The sequence below is a fragment of the Elephas maximus genome, chromosome 3 (assembly GCF_024166365.1).
Source record: "Elephas maximus indicus isolate mEleMax1 chromosome 3, mEleMax1 primary haplotype, whole genome shotgun sequence".
Classification (NCBI taxonomy): Eukaryota; Metazoa; Chordata; class Mammalia; order Proboscidea; family Elephantidae; genus Elephas; species Elephas maximus.
Window position 1 is genome coordinate 116,121,089 of NC_064821.1, and position 27,705 is coordinate 116,148,793.

The 27,705-nt window shown below is 36.4% G+C and overlaps 1 protein-coding gene across 1 annotated transcript in view; it reads left to right on the forward strand.

Moving 5' to 3' along the window:
• The window catches only part of LRRC7 (leucine rich repeat containing 7), a 617,060-nt gene that overhangs the window by 266,634 nt on the left and 322,721 nt on the right, over nt 1-27,705 (forward strand). The window lies entirely within an intron of this gene.

Below are 27,705 nucleotides of genomic sequence, written 5' to 3' on the forward strand. Positions count from 1 at the left end.
GATAGTACCGTATTCATCTTTGCATTCCCTATACACAGTCATGAGTGACATCTTTCACATAATGGGTATCCAGTCTACTTGTTGTCATTGACTGGTGGAACAATGCAGAGCATTACACACACTGTGCGATTTGATTAGCAAAACGTTGTAAGGCATAACCATGCAAAATGTGGTATTTAGCTCTAATTTGACAAAAATAAGCACACATGTTTTTAAACAATGTTTTTTTAGGCCAGGCCAATCTAGGGTTGCCATATAAAATACAGGATGCCCAGTTAAATTTGAGTTTTAGGTAAAAAAAAAAAAAAAAAAACTTTTTATTACAAATGTGTCCCAAATATCCCATGGGGTATCTTATACCAAAAAACTGTTTGTTGTTTATCTGAAATTCAAATTTATCTGGGCATCCTATATTTTTATTTGCTAAATCTGGAAGCCCTAAGCCAATCTAGTCCTTTAAAATCAGTTTCTGATAAATACTAAAAACATGATTAATTAATCAAGTAAATATGTATTTAATATCTACTACATGGTGCTTCAAGCCTTAGAGGTTACAAGAAAAATAAATCTCAATTTCTGCTCTCAAGGCTCTGACTACCTAATTACAGGAAAACATTGAAGCATTAGAGGAGATGGGCATGGTAATATATAATCAGCGCCAAAGAGCCCATACTGTGGTACAGCTTATGTGTAGAGAAAAGTTCCATTTTTAGAGGAGGTAGGTAGGGCTCAACCAAAAAGCACAGATGTAAAAACTAAGATGGTATCTAGGGCGAAGGGAAAAGAAGGGAAGGGGAGGGGAGCAGTGGAGAGTCTGGAAAGGTAGGTGCATGTGGGCAAATGCCAACAATATGTAGGAAGAACAAGGAGAGCCCAGATTCTGAAAAGCCTTGAAAGCCACACAGCATTGTTTGACTTAATGCATTAGGCAGATACTATCATTGGAGAGTGTAAGTCACTGAGGGCCTAAGTAGGCTAGGGGAGGTACCTTTTACTATATTTTGGATATTTGGTTAGTTGAAACAATAGATTAACAATAAATAAAAATACCACAAGTGAATGAAAGATTTAATACATTTTTACAATGTATAAGTATTAAGGAGAAATTATTATTATTTTATCATCAGTGTGCTTTATATATTTCAAAGATCTCTCACATAATTTAAGGTTTCTCTGATTTCCCAAATTCTATTTTGTTACTTTCATAAAACAGTCCTATAAATTAATTTCTTCTAAAGCTTCTAATATTGACATATGATCTAAATTATCTGACATTTGAGATATCGTCATAAATGTACATGGATATATTTGTGTATTATTAGCAAAATTGGAAAATAAGAAGCAAAAGAAATAATGTATCAGTTGGGATTCATTATACATGTTCCAATAATAGAAAACTCAATCCAGACTGACTTAAGCAATAAATAAGCTTGATTAGCTCATGTACGTGGAGGGCTTATCTGCAGGACAGGCTGTAGGGTTGAGTTGTTTCTGTCTTTCCATTCTGCCTTCTGGGATCAACTTTATTCTGAGGCTAGCTTCTCTCACGGTAGTTGCAACAGTTCCAGAGTTCATTTCTATAGCATCTAAAAAGAGAAATAATTAGCTCTCTCTTTCTCAAAAGGAGAAGGAAGTAGCTCCCCAGAATTAGTTAACTTGTCCTTACATCTCTTTGGCCTTAATTGTGTCACATTGCCATTGCTGAATCAATCACTTCAGCTATGTGATTACGGAATCAACCACTAAGGCAAGAAAATGGGACTACTTTGATTGGGTTACACAATGATGGGCCATCAGTGTGGAACTGTGATTGATGGCAGCATTGCAAGGGTGAGGGCTGAAGAAACGTTGGGGAGATTACTACAATGTACACTACAAACAAAGTGCTATAAAATTATTGTTTTATGGTTAAAAGTTATTATTAGTCAAAGACTATGTACAAAGTCTTTAAAAATCTGTGGACAAAATATTAAGCCCTTATAAGACTTAGGTCTTCAAAGTTAGATTTAATATTTTTTGCCTCCCAAAAAAAAAAAAAAATCTTAGCTATAGCTTTATTTTTATTCCTCTAACATCGTTACCACTGTGAATTCAGATTTTTTGAGTAATAAGATAGATTTTTATTATTCATTTGTATTGCATATGGCAAGAATTCCCCTTTATGTTTTTATTCTTCTATGCCTGATATTTTTATGCCAAGCATATCCTAGCTGGCCCTGAATCTCTACTGATGCTATAGAACAGATAGAAAACGAAAGTCAAGGTTAATGGAATTAGGAAAATGTATGTCAAGGGTGTGTCAGAAAAGATTCAAAAATAGATTAAAAAAAAGAAAAACAGAGAGTATTTGATTAGGAATAGTTCAATCTGTTGCTTAATTTTCTGTACAAATACAAAATGATGTATTTTTCTCACAGTGATAGAAACACACAACTTATAATTTAGTAGTTTTGCTTGTTTTTCTGAATTGAGAACTTAAAATTATAGACAGAGTAATAGATCGTAACAGGTGTCACAATGGTTAAGTGCTCAGCTGCTAAATGAAAGATCAGCAGTTCAAATCCACCAGCAGCTCCATGGGAGAAAAGACCTAGTGATCTGCTCCTGTAGAGATTACAGCCTAGAAAACCCTGTAGGGAAGTTCTACTCTGTTCTGTAGGATTGCTATGAGTCGGAATCAACTAGAAGGCAAACAATAGTAGCAGTGTGAGAAGGTAAATGTGAAAAAAATAATAAAGGGAAAAATGCAGAGAAACTTTTTGAAAAATGAAGAGAAACTTTGAAGAAGGGAGTAGAAATAATTTTGGAAAAGTCAATATGTGACCAAAATTGAAAGGCAAGGAAGGTACATTTGGTAAAAAAAAAAAAAAAATTTTTTTTTTTTTTTGGTAGATGAGGTAAATTTAGCTGTATGTAAAGGAGAACCTATTCCAAAATATTTTAGGAAATAAGAGCCTGAGCTTAGGGCCCATACAAATGTGAGTTTGTATCCTAGTACTGCTATTTGGTTGGAAAGGTGTTGTATTTTCTGGAGGTGTCAGTTTCTTCATTAGTAAATCCAGAAAATATTAGCACTACCTTTGATAGATAGAATATGAATAGATGATAGATGATAGAGAGAGAGAGGTAGATAGATAGATGGTAGATAGACGATAGAATACTGAGTGAGCTAATACCTGTGAAATACCTGCAATAAAAAGTATTTATTAATTATTATGTATTAGTTTCCTATCACAGTTGAAGGAAGGTTTTGACTACCCTACATAAAAAAGTTGTGACATGACTTCCTATATATCCATAATCTCCAAAGGCAGTTACTGGAAAGCAATCCATTATCTCCACAAAAATTAATAGCTTTTTGCAGAGAGATTGGAACTCTTATACACTGCTGGTGGGAATGTCAAATGGTACAATCACTTTGGAAATCTATCTGGAGTTTTCTTAAAGTGTTAGAAATAGAACTACCATATAACCCAGAAATCCCACTCCTCGGAATATACCCTAGAGAAATAAGAGCCTTTACACAAACAGATATATGCACACCCATGTTTATTGCAGCACTGTTTACAATAGCAAAAAGCTGGAAGCAACCAAGGTGTCCATTAACGGATGAATGGTTAAATAAATTATGGTATATTCACACAATGGAATAATACTACGCATCGGTAGAGAACAGTGACGAATCTGTGAAACATTTCATAACATGGAGGAACCTGGAAGGCATTACGCTGAGTGAAATTAGTCAGACGCAAAAGGACAAATATTGTATAAGACCACTATTATAAGATCTTGAGAAATAGTATAAACTGAGAAGAACACATTCTTTTGTGGTTACGAGGCGGGCGGGGGGAGAGGGTTATTTACTGATTAGTTCGTAGATAAGAACTACTTTAGGTGAAGGGAAGGACAATACTCAATGCACAGAAGGTCAGCTCAACTGGACTGGACCAAAAGCAAAAGAAGTTTCTGGGATAAACTGAATGCTTCAAAGGTCAGCGGAGCAAGGGCAGGGGTTTGGGGACTATGGTTTAAGGGGACTTCTAAGTCAATTGGCAAAATAATTCTATTATGAAAACATTCTGCATCCCACTTTGAAATGTGGCATCTGGGGTCTTAAATGCTAACAAGCGGCCATCTAAGATGCATCAATTGGTCTCAACCCACCTGGATCAAAGGAGAATGAAGAATGCCAAGGTCACACGATAACTATGAGCCCAAGAGACAGAAAGGTCCACATGAACCAGAGACTTACATCATCCTGAGACCAAAAGAACTAGATGGTGCCCAGACACAACCGATGACTGCCCTGACAGGGAGCACAACAGAGAACCCCTGAGGGAGCAGGAGATCAGTGGGATGCAGACCCCAAATTCTCATAAAAAGACCAGACTTAATGGTCTGACTGAGACTAGAAGAATCCCGGAGGTCATGGTCCCCAAACCTTCTGTTGGCCCAGGACAGGAACCATTCCCGAAGACAACTCATCAGACATGGAAGGGACTGGTTGGAGAGAGATGCTGATGAAGAGTGAGCTACTTGTATCAGGTCGACACTTGAGACTGTGTTGGCATCTCCTGTCTGGAGGGGAGATGGGAGGGTAGAGAGGGTTAGAAACTGTCAAAACGGTCACAAAAGGAGAGACTGGAAGAAGGGAGCGGGCTGACTCATTAGGGGGTAAGTGGGAGTATGGAGTAAGGTGTATATAAGCTTATATGTGACAGACTGACTTGATTCGTAAACTTTCACTTAAAGCACAATAAAAATTATTAAAAAAAAATTAATAGCTTTCGATCTTGTACAGCCACTAAGCATTACATTTTTGGTAGTACTACTACTTCCCTAGAGAATTTCCTCGACTCACAGAATCATGGTGTTATATCATTTTTTCGTAGATGGAGCCTTAGAGATCATTTAGTCTTCAGTGTTTATTAATAAGTAAACCCTGGCTTGACAAGTTAATTGATTTCTCTTAGGCCACATGACATGCTATAGTCCTATCCAAAGCTATCACCAAAGACTCTGCATTCATCAGGGTAGGATAGGTTATGTTGAAGTAACAAATCAAAATCTGCATCTAACCAAATAGAATTCTTACTTTGTGTCCCATCAGTGTTGGCAAAGTCCATTGTTCTTCAGGAACCCTGAACTAACAGCTAGTCCAGCTTCTCACCCAATGTAGAATTGATTACTTATAATTTCTTTTATGGAAGTTATCCAAACTTTTCATGAACATTTCTACTAACGGAGGAAATCATCATCAAGTTAAGAGGCACATTACTGTATTACTGGAAAGTTCTAATTAGTGGACAGTTCTGAAATATATTGATGATGTTTCCCTGTATCTATTTATCCATCTATCCCTTGCCGAAGTGCCAACACAAAGATTATTACAAAAGTGATACAAAGATTATTAAGGCATGCCTTCACTGGACAAGGAACTATGCTTCCAGCAATATGGCCTTGACCCCTCAAATATTTTAAAGAAATTCATATATTTTGCCTTATAATTATCTTTTCTAAGACAAGAACCACAGTTTCTTGGCTATTTTCCTAAGAAATGCTTTATAGACTCTTGGCCATCTTGGTTACTTTTCTCTGGACATATTCTAGTTTATTAGCTTGGTTTTAGACATTTATTTAGCAAATGAAATATTTTATCCAAGTAGAAGTACCCAAAAGAGAATGAAAAAAAAAAAAATGTATTGGAACTCAGGAGAGAGGTCAAAGTTGGAAATTATATTTAAAAGCCATCTTCATAGAGATGAAAGTTCAAATCAGGAAACAAGATAATATCCTTTAGAGAAAAAAAGAAGATAATTGCAGAAGAACAAATATTAAACTTTACAAAGCAAAATCAATAGCACAAACTGACCCTTGGAACATGTGTTTCCCTAAGCAATCATGGCAACTTTGTGTGCTGGAGTAAAATTGTGAAATTTTATTATGCAGATTGTTATATTTAAAAAAAAAAAATTGCCATGAGTCAATTCTGGCTCATTGTGACCCTATGGTGCAGTGATTAAAGCGCTCAGCTACGACCCAAAAGTTCAGCAATTCAAACCCACCAGCTGCTCCACAGGAGAAATATGTGGCAATCTGCTTTTATAGGCTTTGAACTGAAGATTTATTCATGCCATCTCTTAGCTCTAACTTTTACCCAAATAAAGATTACAGCCTTGGAAACCCAACTGGGGTCTCTATGAGGACATTGTTATGGACTAAATTATATTTCCTAAAAGAGTTATGTTGAAGTCCTAATCACTGGTACCTGTGAATGTGAACTTGTTTGGAAATAGGATCTTTGAAGATATTATCAGTTGTTAACATGAGGTCATACCAGAGTAGTAGAGTCCTAATCCCATCTGAGTGGTGTCTTATGAAAGAGCAGAACACAGAGACAGGGTTAGACAGAGGAATGACAGCCATGCCATGAAAGAGGCAGAAGCAGCTGCAAATCAAGGAATGCCAAGGATTTCTGGAAGCCACCAGAAGCTAAGAGCGAGGCATGGAGTAGTTTTTCTGAGAGCCTTCAGAAGGAGTCAACATGGACAACACCCTGATTTGAATTTCTAGTTTCCAGAACTTTGAGACAATAAATTTCTGATCTTTAGAGCCACCCACTTTGTGATATTTTGTTATGGCAGCCTTAGGAAACTAATACACTCATGAGGCCAAAAGACTGACTTTCATGGGTGAGAGGAATGCGACATCTTAATTGATTGTGACCTAGAGTTCTACAGCTTAAAAAAAACATTCACTGATAATGAAGAGAAGAAAAGGGATGGCCCTTAATGCTTATAACCCCTTCAAGGGTAATTCTGGATGTTCCAGTCTTCCCAGGCATTTGAGATTTAAGGTCATGAGTTTTTACTTTTGTCGTTGTTGGGGATGGCTGCAAGTCAATTCCGACTCATGGCTACATGAGTGTGCAGAGTAGATCTGCTCCATAGAGCTTTAAATGTTGTGCGCTTTAGAAGCAGATTGCCTGGACTGTCTTCCGAGGTGCCTCTGGGTGGGTTCAAACCACCTTTTGTCTGGTAGTTAAGCACTTAATCATTTGAAGCACCCAGGGACTTTATTTCACTTTTAAAAACCTCAAATTAACTGTTTAATGCATGAGGTCTGTGAGGCTCTAGTTTCCTATCAGAATGCCGTTAAATACTCAGAGGTCCATAAACAGGTGAGGTGTAGGGAAGTCATAGAGATAATTTAAAATAATTGACAGAAAAACCAAAGAAACAAATATTAATTTGAATATCACATCAAGTATTCTTAAAACTTGCTCATTTCTGGAGGCACATGGGTAGTATCTTCATTTGGACTCCTCTTTTGCCTCAGTATGACCCAGATTAGTGGATCTGAGACATCTGAATTTCAAAAACCAGAAAATTTGGAAAGTTACAGAGAGTGACCAACTCTTTCTTTTGCTAAAGAAACATTTAAAATCTCTCATATACGGCTTTTATTGCTTTATTTTTGAAAGGCTACTTTAACAGCCAAATGTAGAAAACAGTTGTAAACTCAGAATAAATGGTATTTCTTCACAAGAAAAGGATAGGCAGCAATTTTTATTGAGATATAGGTCACATACCATAAAATTCACTCTTATAAATAGTACAATAAAGTGGTTTTATTGTATTCACAGAGTTGTACAATCATCACCATTATCTCATTCCAGAAAATTTTCATCACCCCAAAAGAAGGCCCATACACATTAGCAGTCACTCCACATCCCCCCTTCCCATAGCCCCTGACAACCTCTATCTCTATGGATTTGCCTATTCCAGAATTTTAGAAAAGTGAAATCATACAATATGGGGCCATTTGTGACTAGCTTAGGTGTGACTTCTTTTCAGTTCTGTCGTTTTTTTTTTTTTTTTTCCTTCACTCAGTATAATGTTTTCAAGGTTCATCCATGTTGAAGCATGCATGTATCAGTACTTTATTCCTTTTTATTGCCAAATAATGTTCCATTGTATGGATATACCATATACCACTTTTTAAAAATAGAACATAACGCTTTTTAAATTCAAAAAATTGCCATAAAATGTTATTTTTTATAACAAATGTATGTAATTGTTTTCTCAATACAATCCATCAGTTTGGGGTTCTGTAGTCCAAGGTACACATGAAGTTGAACCCCAATACTTCTTCCACTTCTTTGTTCTTATTGAGACCATGCTAAAAGTTTAATTTTATACCAATACCAAAATCAAACCAGTTGCCGTCGAGTCAATTCTGACTCATAGTGACCCTATATTCTGTCCCTATAGGACAGAATAGAACTGCCCCATAGCGTTTCCAAGGAGTGGCTGGTAGATTAAAACTGCCGACCTTTTGGTTAGCAGCCTGAGCTCTTACCCACTGTGCCACCAGGGCCCCAAATTTCATACTAGTGGGGATGTAGTAAAATTGAAATCAAAATTTAGAATATCCTGAGAGATGCCAGGAGATACAGCCTCTATACTATACTTGCTTCTCCTGGGAAGAAAGCAGATGTTGGGAAGCCAGTGACAGGCAAGCCAGTGCTGCAAGAAGATAGTTGCAGGGTGCTCAATATTCCATGTTGGCCATTTATGCAGGGCTGTGTAGTGGAAACAGCAATCAGCCAATGGAAACAGTCAGGAATTTATTAAAGAGGGATGTTTTAGACTGGTGAAACTTTTGTCATGGCCTGGTTCCAGTCACTGGCCCATGAAATGGCGGAAATCTTCACTGACTTTTCAGAAAATAATGAGCAATAAAAATACACTTGAATCATGCCAGCAGCCAGCAGCTAAAATAGAGCTCCAAGGTAAAGACCAGCAAATGGGCTAAGACAACTGTGTTGGAACTATTTGGGCCAAGCCAACACGAAAATGCCAAGCAAGCTCTCTCCCCAGACACTTTGTCCCTGCTCTTTCCTCTGCCAGGACTGCTTTTGCACATGGCTTGCTTCTTCATTTCCTTCAGACCTCTGTTCATCATCATATCCAAGAAGGTTTTCTCCATCATCTTATACAAAATAACACCCTCACCACCACGACCACCATTTGTCTCCTCCAAGAAAAATTTAGGCTTACTTACATATCTTGAAGATTTCTATTACAATTCAATTGTGTTAACCAGTATTAAGGTTCTAAGTTGTCGCTATAAAACATTAGCATAAATGGCTCCCATCATTAAGCTATTATCTGGCAGTGGACGGAGGTGAGGAAGGAAGGAGAAACTTGGAGCAGATCCGCACAGGACACAGAAAATAAAAATCCCTCATTTAACAGGTTTTTGTTGTTTTTTAACGCTGATCCTGGGAACTGGGGTGAGATGGAATAATTTGTGTTGCTCTTCCATACTCTATAAGTAACTACAGTTTACTCAGTGCACTGTTTGCATTTTTGCTTCCTCTCAGACTCCCAGCACTTTATCCATATAAATTAGAGCTGTCACACAATATTTTCTCAAATAAAGGAATGTGCTTTCTGGCTCTAGAAGCAATCAAACCAGGCATATTACAGAGGGTACCTTTTAAACATGTGTTGGGGTAAGGGGAGGAATAAATTTTCTAAAATTTCTTCCATATTTAATGTTTTATGATCGACTAGTTTAAGATTCTTTTTAAATGGATAAAAATGATAAACAATAGGGGGAAGCATTTTGACAAATAGAGTAGTGATTATAGCTATTGATTATTGCCATAGAATTACTGTAGTACAATCTAAAGAGTACTGGAATGAAAAGACCTGGGTTTAGCCCAGTTTCTTACACTTGTTAGTCATGTGGCCTCGGGCACATTATTTAGCCTCTTTAAGCCTTAGCTTCTTCATCTGCAGTAAATGCTACAGAACAAATGTGTTCTTGCCCAACTCCTAGGGTTACTGTGAGGATCAAATATAAAGTATATGAAAGCCCTTTGAAAACAGCAAACTGATCTAATACATTTTGAGTTAAGTGGCTTGTTTTGATAATAGAGTATGTTTAATGATTACTTATTTAATATAAAGACAAATACAGCACTACAATAACTTTTTTAAAAATTGAGATTGGCTAACAAATGGCTATGGGTTCACTATTTAATATGAGTCAGGTTTTTTTTTTTTTTTTAATTGTAGGCCGCATAAATCAATCGACCATATTAGGTAAAGATAAATATTTATCGGGACTGTATCTGGAGCCCATAAAATTAATAGTATTCTAAAGAACTTTATAAGGGAAAAGGACAGGAACCAAGGGAGTTCTAGATTGCAACACAGAAAGAATTCACAGCACTGTGGCAGCCTGGGAGATACACCACAGCTCTTGTGAAGAATACAACCTCCAACCACCCCCGTGTAACCATGACGTTTGTTCAAGATCCAAATTTCAACTACCTCCCTAAATAATGTACAATACGGGTGTCCTTAAAAGGAAGGTAATCTGTATGTCATATATCATCTGTTTTGTTGATTCTTTCTCCCTTTCCTTCATTGATATATTTTGTATTTAAGATTTAGGAGTCCAAGGGCATGTTTTTTCCCAGGCTTTTAAATAAAATTATTCGAAATCAAGGGCAATTGCTCATTTGTGAGCAGTCTAATGAGATGAAAGGAACTCACTGGAGGAGAACTTTAGAGTGATGCATTTTGAGATGCCAATTCACAGTTGTGATTTTTAGTTTCTCAAAACTTGAAAGATCATTATTTTTTTTTCTACTCAAAGGAATCCTTTTAAATTGAAAGAAACTACTTCTATCACCATAGTTGCTGATTAAACAATTGTCATGACTGAGAAATACGAAATGACTTGTTCTAGATTAAACACGGCCTAATTTGCAAATGTAGAACATAAAAACTGCCACTTGTTTAATAAAGTTGCCTCATAGTTTTTTTTCATTTCACACTGACAGATAATTAATTCCCTTAAGAATTTGTCTTCCAGAGACTTGGAATTATTCATAACATTAACATTTTACCTATACCTATGGAGCATTCTCTTTAGATCCTGGGCTGAAATAATGGTGAGTGAGTGGGTGGAGAAAGGCCTTTTTTAACGCTGCCTCCCAGCATTTTCCAGGGTGCATTATTTTGTCTTCCAGTGCCAAAAGTACAGAGTTTATCTGCATATTTAAAACTGTGTCCAGAAAAATAAGTGTCACACGTTTATGCATCCCAGCCCAGTTTATGCATAAGAGATACATAAGTAATCAAACTTTGACTATTTAATCACTTGCCTGAAGCATCTTTCTCCAAATCTGTTTTTTTTTTTTTAACTAAAATTATTTTGGAATTAAAATGAAGTTATTTTTTCAATAACTAAACAATGTAGGTAGATTGTCAAGAGACCCAAGGCAAAGTCAGATGAAGGGCAGATGAGTAAAAATGCAGAGGAGTAACTGTGGAAAGTATTAGATAATTTTTTTCTTGTTCAGATTCCCTTTTGTGCTTAATAGGTTTTACTATTTCAAAAGTTTATAGTATCAACAACTCTTAATTATCTGTGCCAGTGAGTAACTGGCACACCTGTGGTATACCGGTCAGTTTTTGAACTGTTTTACAGTCTTTGAGCTGAAGACATGTTCATGCCATCACTTAGTTCTAAGTCTCATCCACATATCAGCCTACATTAAAATCAGATTAAACAATCCAGTTGATAATTTTTATTGCCTTTTTTGGGGGAAAATGGTACTAAAAATCCCAAATTTTAGGTAGAATATATTCATTGATTTCTTCATTGATTTAACAAACACTTCCTGAGTACCAATTATGTGCAGACACTCTTCTAGGTGCTGGAGATATTGCACAAGATCAAGAGTTCTTACTCTCACAGAAACTATGCCATAGCAGGAGGAAAGATAAAAAAAAAAAAAAAAAGACAGGCACCTTAAAAAGAAAATGTGTAGAAAGCCAAATAAAAAATGAGGCAACTTCAGAAAATAACTGCTTTGTGAGTCAAAAGCAAGCTTGTTGTACAAATAAACATTATTAGTGTCAGCACTGACAACTGATTTAACCAAAAGTTCAGATGTAACAATGTTGGGAAGATGAGGAAGAAGAAAGTGATAATGATAGTGGTGGTGATAGGCGATGCGGCTTTTCTGTGATATAAAACACACAGATGATGTCTACAATGGACAAAACAAGAAGTAGAAATACATGCATATTCTTTAGCAATATCGAAGAAAATACAAGAAGTAACAGGTAAAAGATGGAAACTAACCACCCTTCTAAAAGAGGGATTATGGGGTGTGAATGAGAGAACAAAGAACTCATGTAGTACATTTATAAAAATAAAAATTATTTTTGAAAAATGAGAAAGAAAGAGAATTGAGCTGGATGAGAAGAGGCCAGCTCATCCTTTGATAGATCTGACCAAATCTGAGGGAATTAGTACTTCCTTTTGAAAATGATCTATAAGACACTCTGATAAAGATAACATGTTCAATACCCAAGTAAATTATAAAATTTCAATTCCATAGATTAACATAAAAAGTACAAATTTAACTTCCTCAAGGGGTGTTGATTTCTGCTGTCCTTTTCAATGAGTCTTGTAATAGTTGATTACTGATTATTACATGTTTTAATGTCTTTCATTTCCTGGGTCAGTCCTCAGCACGTGACTTGATAATGTGTTGCACTCTGGAGAAAAAAAATCTACATTCAGCTCCCTAGAGACTGACTTCATTCTAGAAGTGAGTCCAAATTGCTGCGATAGTGGAATGTTCAATAAGATTTAGAACCAGTGGGAGATTCATTTCTTTACTAAGATTCCTTGGAAGTGAAGTCAGTCTCAATTTTTTATAGGAATATGGATTACATCAGAGTTATAAATTGATCTTCGACAGAACTGGCCTCTAGTCATATATAAAAAATCATCATTTTTATGTGAACATTTGCTTCCAAAAGTTTGTAGAGCTGTATGAGACTGTGAGTTAGGATGTACTATAGCATACATGCTGTACATCTTTCTAGAATGACAATTAATTAAATGATTTCTAAGAGAGAAACATGAATATTTCATGTAATCCAATACAAAATTCATCTGAGTTGCATAGATAAAAAAAATCCTATTCACTCTATTCTGTTGTTAGAGATGCTTTTGTAGAAAACATTAAGAGGCCTTGGACTAATCGTCAGAAATCATAAATAGTTTCTCAAATGCTGAAACATGGTAAGAAAGAAGCAAAGGATATAAATAATGTAAGCTCAAATTTGTGGCCAGCTAGCTGTTGTTATCGTTGTGAGGTGTCAACTAGTCAGTTCTGACTCATAGCAACCCTATGTACAACAGAACGAAATGCTGCCTGGTCCTCTGCCATCCTCAGAATCCTTATGCTTTAGCCTATTGTTGCAGCCACTGTGTCAATCCCTCTTGTTGAAGGTCTTCCTCTTTTTCACTGACCCTCTATTTTACCAACCATGGTGTCATTCTACAGGGACTAGCCCTCCTGATACCATGTCCAAAGTATGTGAGACAAAGTCTCGCCATCCTTGTTTTAAATGAGTATTCTGAAGGCTGTCCTTCTTCCAAGACAGATTTGTTCATTCTTCTGGCAGTCCAGGGTATAGAGTAATCCCCCAAATAGAGTAATAGTTAGCTAGTATTACTTCATTTCAAAGGTCAGCTCCACAATTCTACAAGAGTCTCTAGTTGCAGAGACAAGGAACAGTTAGAAGTCAAGTGTCTGCTTTAGTGGAAAGCACTGAGGTTTTAGAGTCAACTTGCATTTGAATCCTAGCTTGGGTAAGTTCTTAACTTCAGTTTCTCCCCCGTGGTGAAATGGAGATAATAATGACTATCTTTCAGTACTGTATACCTGCACTTTATTTCTTTTACTGATCTCATGGTAATTCTTCTTCATTGTTATAGGTTAAATAACATAATGTATGTGAAGTGTGAGTATGGGACCTAGGGAGATATAAACCTTTAACAAATGGCAGTATGTTATTAGCTGCAATATCCTAAAGAACAGAAAATAGTAGGCATTTTCTATAAAATGAGAAATGATAATCCACTTTTCAGAAAAGAAGTCACCTTCTTTTCAAAATAACAGTGATAAAAAAAGAAAGTCTTTTGAAGATACCTGTTTTTCCAAAATTTATATGGAAACTAATTTTAATAAAATCATAGGGATATTTATACTTTTTATGAAAAGAGACTATTGTTTTCATACTGAACCCAAAAAAACAATAAATTAAGTCTTGATCCATCAGAGATTAAAGGAAATTCCAATATTTCATCTCTTTATAAACTTTTTACTGCTTCTGGCTTTCCTGGCAACAATGTAGCCTTGCTGTTGACTTTCATTTGAGTGTGTGTGTGTGTAGTATTTATTGCCTAAACCAAGAGTTTTCTGCTTCCTTTAAATTTTGAGTGGATGAATTAAAGATTTTGTTTCCTTTTTTTGTAGTGGCAATAAAGGTTAATTATGTCGAATTTAACTCCTGTGGTCCTCAACTGAGTCTTTTCTGTATGTCAGTGGCCTTTAATAGGACTAAAAGTTCTCTTTCTTTGTTCTAAGTAATTAAGACTTGACTACATAAAAGCTTGTAATATGCATTTATCACATTAATTTACCAATGCCATTAAAGATAGCTGCTTCTGTCATTGAGAGCAAAGCACTGCCACCCAGCCTGCAGAGAAACCCTAACTCTGGGAAGAAATGGAGCAGGGCCAAGGCAGAGAGATATAAGGCATGGGAATTCTAACAGACGGAAGTAAGGATTCACTAGTTAGAAAAAAAGAAGTCGCAGAAACTGAGCGAGTGGAGGAAGGAGCCATGGGATTTTCAAATGGGACAGCAAGGCCAAGTAAGGCAGGAACTGGATAATACGTTAGACTGGGCAATGAAGTTCTATTCATGACTTCCACAAGAACAACTTCAAAGGGCAAGGGGCTCAGGGGCAGTGCTTCTTGATCATCCCATTCTTCCCCAGATATCACATTCCTTCATACTCATGTTTTCAGGTACTGCTCTGATGACTCATGAATTTATGATGCCAGCTCACCCCATCCCTCAATCATCAGATTTATACATACTTTCTGAATCCACTTACATATTCAAACTCAAAAGTCTACTTTCCCCCTTTGAAACCTGCCGCCCATCCTGCCTTCTCTGTCTCAGTTGGTAATTATCCATTCAGTCCCCTTACCAGGACCCTAAGTGTCATCCACTTGCTCACCTTCCACATCAAATCAACAGCCAAGTTATGTCAATTTTGCCTCCTAAATATCTCTGAAATCTCAACTCTCCACTCTATGACCAGGGACTTTGTTAGGTCTCATCAACCTTGGCAGAACTGCTGGAAGAATCTCCTAATTGATATATGTTAAACCAGCCTTTTTTTCCCCCTCCAATTATTCGTCAGACAGCCGAGAGCGATCTATCCAAGTGTAAATATGATTAGAGCTTTTCCCTTTCTCTCATCTCACAGGAAAAGACCACGGAATTTAGCATACAATGCTTCTATGAGACCCCTCCTTGTCTGGCTAAGGCCTACCTCTTCAATCACTTGCTTCTTGTCTCACATGAAGTGTTCCTGAACTACAAAATTCTTCCTTGCCTCTAGGCTCATGCTGTTTCCTCTGCCTGGTAAACTATGTTAAGATTCATCTTAGCTGTTATCTCCTCCTGCCATTTTCATTCTTCACTCACTGGCACAGTTATTTAACTCACCTCTGTGCCTCCACATTACCATGTGTGCAATTCTACAATTGCACTTACCAAACCTGTCGTAATTATTCATTCAGTACACAGTTTGTTGACTTAGGACTGTATTCCAGCGAAACTGGTTGAAGAAGAAGAACATCGTTATGTGTCTGCCTCTATTGCCAGAATATTCCACTAGGTGTAATTCACTTTTGCTTCAACAGGAACTAGCACAGTGTTTGGTCCAAAGTTGGCTCTAACTGAACATTTGCAGCCTAAATAACTATAACATAATTTTGTGACAGTGGATTATAAAAATATGTACTCAGGATTATATGAACACATGGAAGAGTCATAACTAATCCTGTTTTGCTGGGGAATCAGGGGAAGTCTACCTGGCAGAGTGCATTGCTGAAGACAAAAATAGGAGACAATGTAATTGTGCTTTTTAAACAAGAAAATTGAACTTTAGATAAAACTTATGAAACTTTTCTAATAGTGCATGACTAGTTAATGGTGGAGGCAGAATTCAAATCTAGGTCTGTCTGATCCCAAAGTTTATGATCTTTCCATTATTACCATAAGTGGAAAAGGGATACCAGCTATAACATGAGCCATGTTTTCTTTGGTTCTCTGACCTTGGCAGGGTTAGTCAACAGAGGTTAGGCCTTTAGTTATCCACAACTGATAAGGGCATAAACCAAACCAAAACCAAACCTATTGCCGTTGAGTGGATTCCAGCATAGACAACCAAAACCTACCAGTGTATATTAGAGTGAAAGTGTAGATTAATGCCATTTAACCCAATTGTTCACACACCACATTGTTTACTGTCTATAGACAAAACCAAAACATTTGTAAATGTCATAGAACCAAAAATTTTACCAACCAATAGTTACCAAAAAAGCAAAAAAAAGGAAACTCCCAAAACACACCCATATGCACAAGCACACACACACACACACACACACACACAGAGCATTGTCTTGAGTATAATAGACATATTAGTAATCTGCTCCAAAGCCTAGAAACAATGATGCTTGGTCAAAATTAAGAACTTTTAAAGCTGTACCTTCACGTTCAGCTTCCATTTTTTCCATTTCCTTTCTGGGTGTTATTAGCTTGCTACCATCAAGTAATCATGGACATCTAAATTAAAAAAAACATTTTCATTTTTAATTTTTTAATGCAAATCATTATCAAGTACAATAGATATGGCCATGTGCTATGCTTTGTGTATTCAAATTGGAAGCTGTTATTCCAATAAAACAGATATATTCCCTTCCTTCCATGACAATGACAAACACTAAAATAACTTTGCTGTTCTAAGGACAGGAATGATTCAATGACGTCTTTGTACAAATTGCTGCTGAAAAGATCTGTATTTTAAAAACAACAGCAGTGATATTTATTGTTTTGTGGGATAAATGGCTGAGTATTTATTGTAGTTGCCATCTTTCTATAGGAAAGAAAAGAGCTCTTTGCTGTAGCACATTCGGTATTGTTAAAGTGTACTAGGAAGATTATAATTTTCCCTTTTCCTCTAGCTTTAATCATCACTTGTTCAGCCCACACCTCCCCATATCAGCCTCATATCACCACTGCTATTGAAACCATACATCTTATTTAGCCGTGGAATCTTTACTTCTTTGCCCATATACTACTGGTACCAAGTCTTAATGATTTCTCCTCTTAAATGTGTCTCCTTCCTCACCCCGACTGACAGAACCTTAACTAAGGGTCTTATTAATGTTCATCTGAGTGTTTTCTGTGGTATCCTACCTGCCTACTTCTGGTCACAGGTAGCAGTTGTTTCTCGAAAACAAAAATCTGAGTAAGTCACGTCCCTGCTTAGAAACATTTAAGGGGGTGAAGGTTACTGTGCAGGGAGCAGTATAGAACAACTTCAGAGAAATCTACACATTTGAATTCTCTAGGTTAAAGGCAAGGTCTAGGGATGTTTATTTTGCAAGAAATTCTCCAGGAGGTACTTTTGGATCCATGGCCTCCTTTCTAAGACATACAAATTCTGAAAAAATGTTGGTTTAAAAGATCAAATCCAAAAATCATAGCTGGCATTGACGATTGTACAGAATCTGGTTCTAAAACATCTAATAGACATGACATTGCCTGACACATATCCAGTGACCAAGCTATGCCAAACTTTTGGTTGCATTGAAACCATACCATTATTTTTATGATTCTATGTCTTTACTCATGGCCTTATGCACTAAATACACTTTGCAAAGGCCTTTCTCTGTTACAGTATTTGTTAGTCATTATATTGTATTTTAATTATTTTCTGTATTTATAACCACTGACTGGGTACTTGAGGAGGGGATTCTTTGCTATTCATTTTTGAGTTCTGGCACTGTACCACCTGTCACTGAGTATATTTGCAACAGGTGCTCTTTGAATAAAGTAGTCAAGGAGAAAGGGACATGTCAAAGAAAGAAGGGAAGAAGAAGAAACAAAAGGAGAAAGGAAGAGAGGGATGGACGGAAGGAGGGAGGAAAAGACTAAATGAATGTCATACATAGGAGCTTGCAATTTGACCAACTGTATGTGTGAAACTGTTATGTCACTCTATTATTTCTAAAAGTTGGCTCTTTGCTAACTAAAGATAATTAATGCTTGTATTAAACGAATGACTTCTAACATTTTATTAAAAAGCACAAAAGTAATTATTTCTTTGAAACAGTTTTCAAGTGAACTTGAAAACACTATGGCCTGAACACTATTAGAAGGATTCAAAGAAAGAACTTCTAAGAAACCAGCCATTCAGTGATGCCAGCTCATTAAGCAATCAGTCCTTTTCACTTCTGGAATCTACCTTTGCCAACATGTGGTATCAATAACCCTCTTGTAGAATATTTACGATTTTATATGAAACTTTTCAGGAAAAGGTTATTTATTTTTTTTTTTATTAAAAGCAATCAATGCTTTTTTACTTAAGGGGAAAAATATAAGTATTTTCTTATTTCTTCTAAGGATCTATGTACTGAGATACAGTCATTCACATTCATGACATTTTTATAGTGTCCTAAATATTCAAAGCCTGAATATAAAGGTGATAATAAAATACTATATTAAATTATAATAGTTTACATTTATACAGCACTTTACGGTTAACAAAATGCTTTAATATATACTCGCATTTACTCTAATTTAGGTCCTCATCATCAATAGATAGTCACCGAATTTGAGTCTTCTTCCTTAATTTTTCTGGGATTTTCATGATTGCTCCCCTGCCTCATTTATTGTCCCTCCGAGCAGCCACCACACTGTTGTCGGCTGCCACTGTTATCTTTCCAAAGCACAGATCTGATGGTGCAGAGGAGGCAGTGGAAACCATTTTGTTCCCCGATAGAACTGAATTTGAATGTTGACTCTGGCACTTCCTAGCTATATGACCTTGTGAAAGTTACCTCCTGAGTCTTCTCATCTGTAAAATGGGATAATAATACCTATCTTGAAAGATTGTCGTAAGAAGTAGAGATAATATATTTTAAAATCTAGCCCAAACAAACAAATAAGAAACCAAATGGGGTAGTTCTACTCTGTCGTATAAGGTTGCTATGAGTCAGAATTGACCCAATGGCAATGGTTTTTGTTGTTGTTGTTTGTTTGTTCATTGAAGTTAAGTTGGTATGAATTTGAGCTAATTTGTTACACTTTTAGGATACTGAATGTAATCCTCATGGTAACCACAAAGAAATATTTTAAAATACACACAATAGAAAATGAGAAAGGAATCAAAATGGCTTACTACAAAAAAAGAAAAAAGAACAAACAGCAAAATGGAGAAAGTCTTTCCTTATTGGTATCTACTTTAAATGTAAATGGATTAAACTCTAAACGAAATACAGAAATTGGCAGAATACATAAGAAAGCATGTTCTAGCTATGTGGTGTGTACAAGAGACAGTTTAGATTCAAAGAAACAAATAGGATGAAAGCGAAAGGATGGAAAAAATATTCCATGTAAATAACAGTCAGAAGAATGCTGAGGTGGCTATATTAATATCAGACAAAACAGACTTTAATAAAAAAACTGTTACAAGAGATAAAAAGGACATTATATAATGATAAAAGGTCACTTCATCAAGAATATATAACAACTGTAACTGTATATTGCCCAAGTGTCTGTCAGTTTGTCGTACTGTGAGGGCTTGTGTGTTGCTGTGTTGCTGGAGGCTATGCCATCAGTATTCAGATACCAACAAGGTCAACCCTGGCAGACAGGTTTCAGCTGAGCTTCCAGACTAAGACAGACTAGGAAGAAGGACCCGGCAGTCTACTTCTCAAAAGCATTAGCCAGTGAAAACCTTATGAATAGCAGCAGAATGTTGTCTGATACAGTGCGGAAGACGAGCGCCCCAGGTTGGAAGGCACTCAAAAGATGACTGGGGAAGAGCTGCCTCCTCAAAGTAGAGTTGGCCTTAATGATGTGAATGGAATCAAGCTTGCTGGATCTCCATTTGCTGATGTGGCACGACTCAAAATAGGAAGAAACAGCTGCAAACATCCGTTAATAATCAGAACATGGAATGTACAAAGTATGAATATAGAAAATTGAAAACGTCAAAAATGAAGTGGAACACATAAACATTGATATCCTAGGCATTAGTGAGCTGGAATGGACTGGTATTGGTAATTTTGAATTGGACATTCATATGGTCTACTATGCCAGGAATGGTGTTGCATTCGTAGTCAAAAAGAACATTTCAAGATGTATCCTGAAATACAAGGCTGTGGTGATAAGATAATATCCCTATGCTTGTAGGAAGACTAGTTAATATGACTATTATTAAAATTTACACACCAATCACTAAGACCACAGATGAAGAAACTGAAGATTTTAATCAGCTTGTTTGGTCTGAAATTGATCATTCATGCAATCAGGATGCGTTGATAATTACTGGTGAGTGGAATACAAAAAGCGGAAATGAAGAAGGATCGGTAGTTGGAAAATATGGACTTGGTGGCAGAAACGGTGCCAGAAATTGTCTGATTAAAATTTGTAAGACTAATGACTTCTTCATTGCAAATACCTTTTTTCACCAACATAAATGTTGACTATACACGTGGACCTTGCCAGATGGAATACACAGGAATCAAATCGACTACATCTGTGGAAAGAGATGATGGAAAAGTTCGATATCATCAGTCAGAACAAGGCCGGGGCCAGCTGCGGAATAGACCATCAATTGCTCATATGCAAGGTAAAGTTGAATCTGAAGAAAATTAGAACAAGTCGATGAGAGCCAAAGTACAACCTTGAGTACAGCACAGCTGAATTTAGAGACCATCTCAAGGATAGATTTGATGCGTTGAACACTGATGAGCAAAGACCAGATGAGTTGTGGAATGACATCAAGGACGTCATCAATGAAGAAAGTAAAAGGTCATTAAAAAGACAAGAAAGGAAGAAAAGACCAAAATGGATGTCAGAAGTGACTCTGAAACTTGCTTTTGAATGTTGAGTAGCTAAAGCAAAAGGAAGAAATGATGAAGTAAAAGAACTAATAGAAGACAAAGTAAAGTATTATGATGGCATATACAAAAAGCTGGAGATAGAAAATCAAAAGGGAAGACAATACTCAGCATTTCTCAAGCTGAAAAAAATTCAAGCCTCAAGTTGCAATAGTGAAGGATTCAATGGGGAAAATATTAAACAATGCAGGGACCATCAAAAGAAGATGGAAAGAATACACAGAGTCATTATACAAAAAGAATTGGCCAACGTTCAACCATTTCAAGAGGTAGCATATGATCAGGAACTGATGGTACTGAAGGAAGAAGTCCAAGCTGCACTGAAGGCATTGGTGAAAAACAAAGCTCCAGGAATTGATGGAATATCAATTGAGATGTTTCAACAAACGGATGCAGCTCTGGAAGCGCTCACTCATGTATGCCAGGAGATTTGGAAGACAGCTACCCGGCCAACTGACTAGAAGAGATCCATATTTATGCCTATTCCGAAGAAAGGTGATCCAACCAAATGCAGAAATTATTAAACAGTATCATTAATATCAATTTTTTTATCATTAATATCAGTGCAAATAAAATTTTGCCAAAAATCATTCAAAAGTGGCTGCAGCAGTACATTGACAGGAAACTGCCAGAAATTCAGGGCAGATTTAGAAGGGGATGTGGAACCAGGGATATCATTGATAATATCAGATGGATCCTGGCTGAAAGCAGAGAATACCAGAAGGATGTTTACTTGTGTTTTATTGACTCTGCAAAGGCATAGGACAGTGTGGATCATAACAAACTATGGATAACATTGCAAAGAATAGGAATTCCAGAACACTTAATCGTGCTCATAAGGAACTTTTACATGGATCAAGAGACAGTTGTTTGAACAGAACAAGGGGGATACTGATTGGTTTAAAGTCAGGAAAAGTATGTGTCAGCATTGTATCCTTTTGCCATACCTGTTTAATCTCTATGCTGAGCAGATAATCTGAGAGGCTGGACTGTATGAAGAAGAAAGGGGCATCAAGATTGGAGGAAGACTCATTAACAACCTGTGTTATGCAAAGGACACAACCTTGCTTGCTGAAGGTGAAGAGGACTTGAAGCACTTACTGATGAAAATCAAAGACCACAGCCTTCAGTACGGATTACACCTCAACATAAAGAAAACAAAAATTCTCACAACTGGACCAATAAACAACATCACGACAAATGGAGAAAAGATTGAAGTTGTCAAGGATTTCATTTTACTTGGATCCACAATCAACAGCCATGGAAGCAGCAGTCGAGAAATCAAGAGATGCATTGCATTGGGCAAATCTGCTGCAAAGGACCTCTTTAAAGCGTTGAAAAACAAAGATGTCACCTTGAAGACTAAGATGTGCCTGACCCAAACCATGGTATTTTCAATCACATCATATGCATGCTGAAGCTGGGCAATGAATAAGGAAGACTGAAGAAGAATTGATGACTTTGAATTGTGGTGTTAGCAAAGAGTATTAAATATATCATGGACTGCCAAATCTGTCTTGGAAGAAGTACAACCAGAATGCTCCTTAGAAGCAAGGATGATGAAACTGCATCTTATATACTTTGGACATGTTATCAGGGGGGATCAGTCCCTGGAGAATGACATTATGCTTGGCAAAGTACAGGGTCAGAGGAAAAGAGGAAGACCCTCAAGGAGATGGATTGACACAGTAGCTGCAACAATGGGCTTAAGCATAACAATGATTGTGAGCATGGTGAAGGACCAGGCAGTATTTCGTACATTGGGTCACTATGATTTGGAACCAACTCGACAGCACCTAACAACAGCAACATAAAAGTATATGTTCCTAGCATCAGGGCCCTAAATATATGAAGCAAACAGTGACAAAATTGAAGGGAGATATAGACAGTTCTACAATAATATTTGGAGACTTCAACACATGACTTTAAACAATGGGTAAAACATCTAGAGAGAAGATCAATAAGAAAATAGAGGATTTGAACAACTATAAACCAACTAGATCTAAGAGACATATATAGAACACGTTACCCAACAACAGCAGAACACATGTTCTTCTGCAGTGCCTATGAATCATTCCCCAAGATAGACCATATGTTAGGTCACATAAGAAGTCTCAGTATATTTAACAAGTTTGAAATCATATAAAGTGTCTTCTCTGACCACAATGGAATGAAACTATAAATTAATAACAGAAGTGAAACTGGAAATTTCACAAATATATGGAAATTAAACAACTAACAGGTAAAAGAAGATATCACAGGAGAATTTAGAAAATACTTAAAGAGGAATGAAAGTGAAAGTACAACTTTACAAAATTTAACCTAACTTTACACCTTGAGGTACTAGAAATAAAACAGCAAACTAAACCAGATTTAGTAGAAGGAAGGAAATAAACAATCTGAGCAGAGACAAATGAAATAAAGAATAGAAAACAACAGAGAGAATCAACAAAATCAAAGCTGATTCATTGAAAGCATCATTAAAATTGCAAACCTTTCTTTCTCTAGATTGACTTAATTTCTTCTCTGATCCGTGTGTTGTTAAATTGAAGTTTCTGATAAATATTTTAAAGGTTGCTGTTAATATTTTATAACTTAATTGCATTTTGGTCCAAGAATGTGGTATTTTTATTACTAACTCTTGAAGGTTGTGGAGACGTCCTTTAGGTCTTCCCCTCCCTCTGTTTCCTCCTCTCTTTCTTTCTCACTTCACACAGAGCAAAGGCTGAAAAAAAGCAAGTATCCCCTACCTACTCTCTTTGCAGTACACAGTTTTTTTCAAGTTCACTCACTGAGGGTGTTAACACTGGAGGCCCCACTTCTATATGTGGTTGTCTCTATGACAATCTTTCATTCTGTTCAGACCCCAAAGAGCTTCCTATCTTTCTACTTACAATGTTCATTAACGCAGGTTTAAGCCAGGGACCAAAAGATACCACCAGAGCAAAAGCTAAGTCTAGTACTCTTTAAAGTCAGTGGATCAATATTTTCTTCTTATTCTGGAATTTGAGGAATTTTCTTACTTTACAGCCAGAATTTAGTCATGCATTAAAAGAACATGTGTATGTGTGTATGTGTAGGAGCCCCGGTGGTGCAGTGGTGAAGTGCTCAACTGCTAAATGAAAGTTTGAACCTACCACCTGCTCTATGGGAGAAACGTTCCCACAGAGAATCTGTGTAGGGCAGTTCCACTCTGTCCTATAGGATCACTATGAGTTGGAATTCAACTCGATGGCAATGGTTTTGGTTTTGGGATGTTTTGAGTGTGTATGTGTATAGTTTTGCTGCACCAAGAGATTATTCTTTGAATGTTTAGGCTACCATACTGCTGAAAATTTTATGATATATTTTCATGTGTTTATCTCAAGTGCTGAACAGAGACCATAGCATATAATAGGTATTTCACACACACACATTATATATAAATATAAATGTATATACATACATACATATACACATGCATATATATATATATGTGTGTATGCATACAGATATACACACACACACATATTTTTTTTAATGCATGTCAAAGTTGTAGACTTGGGGCATTCAGTTTAAGATTCAAGTTTCCTTGTACTAACAAGCAAATATCTGAAGCTGGTTTAAGTTACACAGTCTTCGAACTGGGAGTATCATTATATGCACAAAAATGGTGCAGCATGATACCCTCTTTAGCTTTCGTCTGGTTAACTTGTTCCTACTCTTTGGTGATCCATTTTTTCATCACTTCTGCCAAAGATAATTTCATGAACCAACTCAACTAACATCATCAACAAAATCTGGTACAAATAAGCTACCTGTGTGTTTCCACTACACCAGATGTTTACCCCAGCATAGTTTTCTCATGCTGGATTTAATTTACTGTCCAAACATTAACATGTAAGCAACCTGAAGTCCGTTTTGCTCTGTCTTATTCACTTTGTGTCCAAAGCACTTAGCATAGTGTCTAGTTTATAAATGGTATCCACAAATGGTTTTTCTTGAGTGAATGAACAAATGAACTAATACTTTATAGAATATACATGTTAGACCCAAATATGTTTTTGTTTTCAACTTTTGGGTCTTTCTTTTTTGTGTCAGCTCTCAAAGAAAACATCTAAGCATTTGTGTTCCAGTTCTGAATGTTTACTTTCTCTGGAGTCAGTAATTTAAAGTGTATACTCTTCAAACCAATATCTGTCACAGTTAAACTGCTTCCTTTAGTTAGCCTCAAAAAGAGCACTTTAGTACACAAACATTTTAAGAATCAAAACAATTTTATTGTTTTTGAAATGTGAAATATCATTAGCAAATGAAGGACAAGATAACCATGACCATTTACCTTATTCTAATTATCTATTAATTATATTTTCTGTTTTTTGACTGTATTGGAGAATTATATTCTAACTTTGAACCTTGAAAGAATCATTAAAATGTCTTCTTAATTTCTTTGTCAATTTATAGAAATCAAGACTCATACTGAGAAATTTACTGCTCTATTCATGAAATTTAGATTCCGCAGAGACTGTTTACCTATCCGAAGCTTCCCACTCAGTGACTAGCACTCTCATCTCATCTTCATCAGGTTGATACCAAGATAGATCAGGAATGACTCCTGACTTGAAAAACTGCATAAGCTAAGAAGGAAACATAGATTATTACATAGGTGTGCTTCTGTGTCTGTACATATAAATATTAATAAAGGCTAACAGTTATCAAACTTTAACTATGCACCAAACCCAGTTTTACATTTTTAAAAGTACCTTATTTACCAAATCTAAGGCCATGGATTATAAGACACACCATTACTTTGCTATCACTAAGAAAGGAATAGACAGTCCTTACAAATTGTAAGTTATTCTTGATTGTAAGATACATCCCAAATATCAGAGATGCTAATTTGTAAAAGGAGCCCTGTTGGCACAGTGGTAAAGAGCTCATCTGCTAACCAAAAGGCAGCAGTTTGAATCTACCAGCCGATCCTTGGAAACCCTGTGGGGCAGTTCTACTCTGTCGCTATGAGTCAGAGTCAACTCAATGGCAACAGGTTTTAATATGTAAAAATGAGAAATGAGACAATGGTGGTTCAGTATTAGAATTCTTGCCTTTCCATGCAGGAGACCCAGATTTCCTTCACCTCATGCACAGACACTACCCACCTATCAGTGGAGGCTTTTGTATTTATGATGCTAAACAGGTTTCAGCAGAGTTTCTAGACTAACATGGACTAGGAAGAAAGGCCTGGAAATATTCTAAAATCAGCTAATGAAAACCCTATTCTCATCTACAACTGATCATGGGGATGGCACAGGACTGGGCAGTGTTCTATTCTGTGTGCATGGAGTCATCATGAGTCGGGGGCAAAATCGCAGCAGCTAACAACAACAATATGTAAAACAATAAGGTATTTAAAATTGATGAACTATATTAGCTCATTTAATCTTCTCAACAACTTCTCAAAGTAGTTAATGTTATTTTTCCCAATCTGCTGGCAAAGGAACAGGTGGGGAGCAGAAAGATTAGGTAACTTGCCCAAGATCGCACAGCTAGTGAATAGATGAACAGGGACTGGACCCACATCAGTCTGACTCCAAATCCCTTGCTCTTAGCATATATATCAAAGAAGGCTTAGATTCACTATGCAATTGGATATTCAGAAGTTTCCATATCTTTTGTTCCTTATGTAGTTTCATGTAAAATTGGAAAAGAATTGAGGGACCTCTACTAATTCTTTAGAGCAATTGAGAGTTTAGTTGAGATGATGAGACTTGAGTTTCTGTTAAAAAAAAAACTCTGTTTTGAAAATCATTAGCCTGACTATTGCTTGAAATAATTATAGTTATCAGACTAAAGAGTACTTAGAAAATCTTACCAAAATCAGTCATAAGAAAGTTGATTATTTGAAAATCTATGAATTTTTAACTAATTACACTGTGTGTAGATGTTACAGTCCTAACAGAAAAATACCCACCCAGTGCCATTGAGGCCAGAAAAAAAAAATCTAACTTTTACCTTTATCTGTTTTCCTATTCCTTTAAACAGAAAATTAATAGTTAGTGGAAGCTATCCATCAAAGTTCTCTTTTTGAGGTTTTATAAAAAGAAATAGCAGGATTTCTGTATGGCATGTTGAAAATTAATTCTAGCACCACACGAAGTGTTGAAAGTAGTCTTTGTAAGGAGCCAAAAATGACTAACCAGAAGCAAGAAACCGCACATTTCATCTTAAATAACAACCAGCACAATCTTTTGTTGTTGCTGTTGTTTAAAGCTAATAAATTCAGAAATAACAATTATGTGCTACATTGTTGTTGCCTATAAAGAATAAATTACATGTAAGAACAAGCAGTAGTTAAACTGCAGTGCACAGATACGGATACTGGAGACTTCTGTGTAAATTCAGCAACACAGAATCAGAAATATTAAGAACAAAAGATCTTTCATTAAGACAGTTCTTTCGGAAATGAATCAAGACTTCTTATCCAGCTGTTCATATCTTGCAGTTGTCAAAATGGTATGGACATAGCTGAAAATCTAATTTATTGTTTCACCAAAATAACTGGTTCACTGGACTGTTAATTAAAAATACAGATTCTTGACCTCCATCCCAACCTACTGTACCTCTCTTGGG